Consider the following 6,636-nt stretch of genomic DNA (forward strand, 5'->3'; position numbering starts at 1 on the left):
CAAATAAGGGAATAGCACGTAGGACGTCAAAGGATGCAAGCGACTCCCTCATCCAGAAGTCTCTTTGGACACATGAGGAGCAAAACTTTAATAGCTGTTTACCGACTTCAGCTTGAGCTGGTTAATGTAAACCCCGCAGATATCCACTGGCAGGCACGGATACACATGCGGCATGTTAAAAGGCATACAAAAACAAGAGCCGGGAAGAGGCAGGGAGACAGGGATGCGTTGGCACCACTCCTGGAGCAGCAGCTCCCAGCCCTCCGGACTCCACAGCTCGCTGATGTCAGGCTGTGGCGCTGCCTGTTAAAGGGGCGATGGTACCTCCAGCCTCTGCACAGGCATTGCCCCTCCAGCAATCCTAGAGAAGCTGGAAGGGAAGGGAATAGACCAAAAAAAGTAAAAATTTCTTTTTCCATTTCTTATCTTTGTGTTTTGGGGGATTATGGTTCCTTGGCTTCCCGTGCAGAAGCTGCTTCTCTCATTCCCGTGAGTCTCTGGCTCTGCACTGAGGAAGAAATGGTACTAAGAGACACAGTGAAACAAAATAGAAAAATATGGGTGGAAAAGCACTAGAAAAACATAAGAAAGGCCTGAGTAAAGGGAAGATCTCAGACTGACATCATTTGTAGCTCTATTTGGAAAGTTTTAACAGCTTATCACTAAACAGACATGAGCTCTCACTCATGCTAACACACCCAGGCAAGCTGATCAAACTAATTAATATGTAAGCAATGTGTCAAATGCAAGGATTTATTTTTGCAGGCAAGTGTGGTCTTGTCTGAGCCCTGAAAACACTGTGATCTATTTTTTCCCTGCCTCTTCTGCAGGGTGGGTCATTCATGCATTCATTTTTCCATCACGGAAACCTTCTATAGCTCTTTGGAATGGCTTCTCTGATTCAGGGGTAATATTAATTCTGAAGTGAGGTTTTTTTTCCTGCCAATACTTCTCTTAGGACTGATCACCTCGGGTCAAAGTCAGTGTTACACTTCAAGGCTGGATGGGGAAGTGTAAGGTGGTAACAGAAGCTCTGCAGGTTTTTGGACCATGTTGGTGGATGCAGCATGGGCTTAGAGCATCCATGCTGACTGTGCAGGCTCTGGAAGGCAGGAGAGGATGCCCAAGAGGCAGGACACTGCAGATCCCATCAGCAGCTGATTTCCCTGCTAACCCCAAGGAAAATCCTAGGGGTTTTCCTTGATCCAGTGCTTGCCCCTATCCCCCAACCCCCTTGGTGTGCAGAATCATATCTCCCTGAAAGCTCATGCTGACAAGCTCAGGACTCAATTTTTTCCTGGCCAAATCTTACCTGAGACATTGTGGGCTCCCAGAGAAAGTTGAGGGGCAGTGGCTGCATGGCCACAATTTCAATTCTGCTGCGCTTAAAATTACCTGCAGCCTCCTCCATCCCCACTGCCTCCTGCTCCAAACTCCAGCCCCAACACATACATTGCTGAGTCCTCTAGTGAGGGACTCTGGTCTCCAAATGAGTCCTGTTGAAGCCCTAATGAGCTGGCCAGGCTAATTGCACTGCCTGCCTGGGTTGCAGCAGATCAGCCCTGATTGCCCTCTGTAGCAACATAAACCCTGTGCTGCAGTGTCTGCTGGTGGGGAGGCAGATGAGGACCTGCAAAGGGAAGGTGCTGCAGAAGCTGTTCTGGCTGCAATGCCTTCTCCAGTGTTATTCCCACCTGATAGAGAGGAGGGTTTTCATCATAGCCAGCCTGGCCACTCACAGGCTGTGTGAAGTGTCCATGAAGAGTAAAGGCAAAAAAGGTCACCAGAGCAGGATCTGGTGCTATCCAGGCAGGGTGCCAGGCAAGGGTCTCATGTGTGCTGTTACCTCCTTTTTACCTGAAACATGAAGCTGGTTCACAGATATCAGACACCAGGGCTGTGGAGCCTTGTCCCACCTTACTGGGGAACTTGCAAAAATATTATCTGAGGTCTCAACATGCAGTGACCAGAGTGGGCATGCTGAGTTTTTAGGAAGGAGTGTTTTCTTCCCCAGGTGCTGGTGTGACAGGTCAGCAAACAGGCTTGGAGCTCCTTTCTCACCAATGTCTCTGATACTGGGAGAGAATATTTCTGAAATTACTTCTGCATGTCCATGATGCTCATCAAGGATTGAGCTCAGCAGTGTTGCCCAATGCATTTCTTTAATGCTGGGGACAAATTCACCTCCTTGAAATAATACCCCAACACTGAGTGGAGTTAGACAGGGATAAAACAGATGTGAGGGATAAATGTGGACCCACAGGAATAAGACTGTGGGGTGAATCTATGACTGCTACAAATGGTCATGCACTGAAAACCAATATCCTGCAAATGTTTGTGACCCTGCTGCCCTCTGGGTGAGGCCAGCACAGCCCCCACCACAGCCTCTCTCAGGCCCTGTGTTGGGCACACTGCAATGTGTGCACTGCTGCTTGTCATGATGTATGTGACAGGGACAAAAGTGCTGGCACATCCTGCTCCTGGTCTGAGCAGCAGCATCTCCTCTGCTCTCCTCCACATGGGATGCTGGAGAAGACCCCATTCTTCAGGAAATGTGAGCTCTGCTCAATCCTGCGGGAGATGCAGGCTCTGCTCCTGGCATTTCTCCCCCTTCTCTGATGTGCTCCTGGAGCCCCCTCGTGGCTCCTGCCACTGACAAGGTCCCACCGCAGCCACCCTTGGGGAGCAGCGGGGGGACCCGCAGCGCCTCTGCTGCAGCTCCAGTGCAGCTCCTGTGCAGCTCCTGTGCAGCTCCAGTGCTGGGGAGGCGGCCAGAGTCACCTCGGGCGTGTCGCGGGCGGGACAGGGCACGGAGGTGACAACAGAGACACTCCGGAGTGTGAACGGGACAGACAGTCCCTACCAAAGGCTTTTCCCTGTTGTGAGAGCCTGAGAGGAGCTGAGTGCCTGCCCTCGGAGCTGCTGCTCGCTGTGACAGCCCGGGGCAGGCGGCACAGCCCAGACCGGCGTGGGGGACAGGGAGGATGTGCGGGAAAGGGGGTGAGAGACAATGGAAAAAGAAGAAAGGTGGGGAAAGGGCTGTGGGGGGATGGCAGAGGGTGTCCCTGTGGAGACCAGGGAGAAGGCAGGGCTCGGTGCCGGGGAGCTGCGGACAGACAGCCGAGTGTCCCACGGCCCCCGGTGCCACTAGATGGCACTTGAGCCTGTGCCTGGGGGAGCCGCGGGGAACCGGGCGCTCTCAGAACGCCCCTGCCAGCAGCGCCACGGGTGACCGTGTCCTGGGGACCGGGTAAGCGGTGACATGGCTTTGGGGACAGGTGCTCCTGTCCCTGGGCTGTGCTGGCCCTCCTGCGGCACTTGCCCTGCAGAGAGGCTCATGCCACAGCCCCTTGCAGAGGTGACACAACTTCACTGGAAGGTACCTCAAAAAAATCTAGTGCGCTCTCAGCACAACCCAGTGGTTATTCAATAAATCGATGCTTCGTTCGGCTGTGAGAGAAAATTAGATTCATAATGCTGTGGATGGAAATATTGAACCCTTTTCCCCATTTTCTGTCCCATCCTCTGCCTCTGCCTGCACATTGTGAGGTCGTGGGAGGCACCCTGATTCACAGCACGTTCCCGGCTGGCACGAGAGCATCAGGATTGTTTCAGCAACCCGACATCCCCTCCCTGCTGCAACTGAGGGATGCTTGGGTGACCCCAAAAGGGTGCACAGAGGAAAAAAAATGCATATAACATTGAAATAAAACCAGACAAATCAGGGTGTTGTGTCATATATTGGCCAAGTCAAACATATCTCTTATCCTCTGGATCCCAGCCGCTGCATTGTTGGCTCCTGACAGCTGCCAGATCTGTGACTTTGTGCTGCTGTGTAACTGTGTGTGCTGGGCCTGACTTTGATGGATGTTTTGTCTTTGCTCCCCTTTGTATTCCACTGGAAGGGAAGCCCATGGGTGCTTTTGAGAGTGTGAGACCTGAGGTGCCAAGGCATCGTCCAGCTGACAGGACACAGGCTTGGCTGAGCCTATGCTGCAGTTGGACAAGCACAAGGCTTGTGAAGGGCTGAGGCACTTAGCACCCACAGACACAAGCAGCAGAGCATCTCTTGCACACCTTTGAGAGAAAAAGACCTCTGAAATTTATTTTGAGCAATCCAGGGAAAACCTGGGGTAGGGACAGGCTTTGAAACCTGGTCCTGCATCACAACCTGATGTCCCACACCCTCCTCAGTTCAAGGGAGCACTTGGCTTGAGAAGGCCTCTGTTTTCCATCCCTAGGTGCCCAGACTCAGCATCCTTTGTTTGTCCAAGCACTTTTATTGGTGACAAATCAGTCACTGGGGAGCTCTGCACCCTGTAAGGGTCACACCACAACCAATCCTTCTGTGCAAACCAGTGTTCTCTTAAGAGGTAGAGAGCAGTTGTAATGCTTTCAGACAAGCTCAAATGGCTGTGATTTCCCCCTGACAGAGCAGCTGTGAAATTGCAGTGGTGTGACTGAAGTGATTGTGTGGGTGGCAGGGGATGATAGCAAATCCATGGTGCTGGAGGGGGCTGAGCTGTGCTCCCAAGCACAGATAATGTGAGCTGGCTGAGCTCAGCCAACAGTTTGTTTGCAGGACCTTGCTTTGCTGCAAAAAACCCCAGAAACATCTAAGAGCATTGTTTCCTTCTCTTTTTTTTTATTTCCAAAAGCTTAGGCTAGCTAAAGCTGGTGGGTGTTGGACCATGATATGAGTCCTTGCTGGTCCTGACAGCAGCAGCCCCTGCTCGTACACCCAGCGTCCACTGCACGAATTCCTGTAGCTTGTAGCTTCCAGCATTCAGGTCTGCACCTTCTGCTCCAGGTGTGTCACTCTCTACCCTAAATGCAGCCTCTTTCTCCTCTTGGGAAGCCTGAGAATCCATGCCCTGGGGAATCCAAAGCTTCCTGCTATGGAATGCCCATTTTTTCTCAGGACCAGGAGCTCTCTGAAGGAAAGCCCTCTCTTCTGGGTGGCTGTGGTTACTTCTAGACATGGTGGTGAGGATGTGATGGATGTGGAAGCCTCCAGGTCTCTGTTAGCTGCAGCAATGTCCCATCCCTGAGAGTGTTGTGTTGGGTCCACCTGCTCCATGGGGTCCAGGTTATAGTGGCACCAAGTAGAAGGGTGACTGGGGAGCAGTTTGTCATGAATGGTGGCTCCTGGGGGTGCCATTTGGTCCTTGGTGGAGCAGGGGCAGGCAGGCAATGTGCTGTGTGTCACTGGTGCTGGAGACACTGCCCATGTGTGCCATGACCAATGCAAATTCATTATTCAGGCCCCTGCCTGTGGTAGGAAGCATTTTTAAAACATGTCCTCACAATGTTGGCTATCTCAAGTAACACAGCCTGGAAAAAAATGCCCCAAAGAAGGTCTGGTGTACAGAAAAATGTCATGGTGACATCCACTGCTTCTGGGCTTGGTTGTCGTTAGGATACTACTGGGAACCAAGAAAACAGCCTTTCTCAGCCTGCACAAGGACAAGAAATTATGGCAGTGATTATACACCTGCAGGATGCAAGAAAGCTGTGAGAGGGTCTCGTGATGTTTTGCAGAAAGTATGTTTTCAAAAAGCTGTTGCCTTCTTGGACCAATGAGTCTTTTCTATTCTATTTTGCACGTACTACCCTATATAAGTGCATTTTCTTTAAATAAAGCTCTCTCTCTCTTTTGGTTCTCCATTACATGAGGAACTATATGGCATTATCCTTTTTGCTGCTCTCCTATAGCCTCAAATGCAACACCTGGTGAGGCCAAAGCTGTTGGGAAAGCCCTGGTGCTGGGGCTGGCTCAGTGCTGAGGCAGCTGTACAGACATTGTGCCAAGTGACTCATTTCCTCCTGGCCACGAGGGGAAACTGCCTCTGCCAGCATGGAAACCCAGATGTTTGTAGGGCCTTTCAGTCACTCCAGGGATCATCCCCCTTGCTTCCCATTCCTGGGGTGGCAGCTGGGCTGTTGAAGAGTTGCTAAGGCTGGAAGGCAAGGCAGGAGTATGGAGATGTTGCGAGGAGGAGAAGGTGCCTCAGACACATCCTTTGACCCTGGTGCACACTGTGTTACTGCTGAGGAGACCCCCAGGCCCCCAGACACAGCTGCACCTTTCACACAGTGTGACATCCATGTCAGAGGCCTCCTGTCCCCTACCTCAGTTTCTCATAGTGAGGATGACTATCCAGGGCTGAGCCACTGCACACAGTGACAATAAAAATGTCAAGACCATTGTGCCACTAACTGGTAAATGTGCTTCCCAAACTGCTGCCTCTCATGTGGCCAAGGGAAAGGCCAGATGTCCTAGCATTGCTAGCACCCACACCCAAGGAAGTTTGGATATTTAACCCTGCCACTGGCCATCCCCTGGAGCAGCAATAGGGAGACTGGAAACTATCTGCAGACAGAGGAGTGGAAGGGGACTCACAGTCTGAGGGATGCAGGAGAGGACTGTGAGCCTCTGTGTACTCTGAACCAGCTCGGGAGCTGTAGCTCTTCGTGAGCTTTGCTGCAGAGAATTATCCACAAGCAGCAGCTCTGCCCTCGTTACAACCTGTTAATCACCCTGCAAGTTGTTTGGAGGTGTGCAGAACTGCAGGCAATGCATAACCTGCTCTGTGGGCTGGAGGTGAACGCAGCTCTATAGATCACACAGCTGGA

The sequence above is a fragment of the Oenanthe melanoleuca genome, chromosome 9, assembly GCF_029582105.1.
Source record: "Oenanthe melanoleuca isolate GR-GAL-2019-014 chromosome 9, OMel1.0, whole genome shotgun sequence".
Taxonomy (NCBI): domain Eukaryota; kingdom Metazoa; phylum Chordata; class Aves; order Passeriformes; family Muscicapidae; genus Oenanthe; species Oenanthe melanoleuca.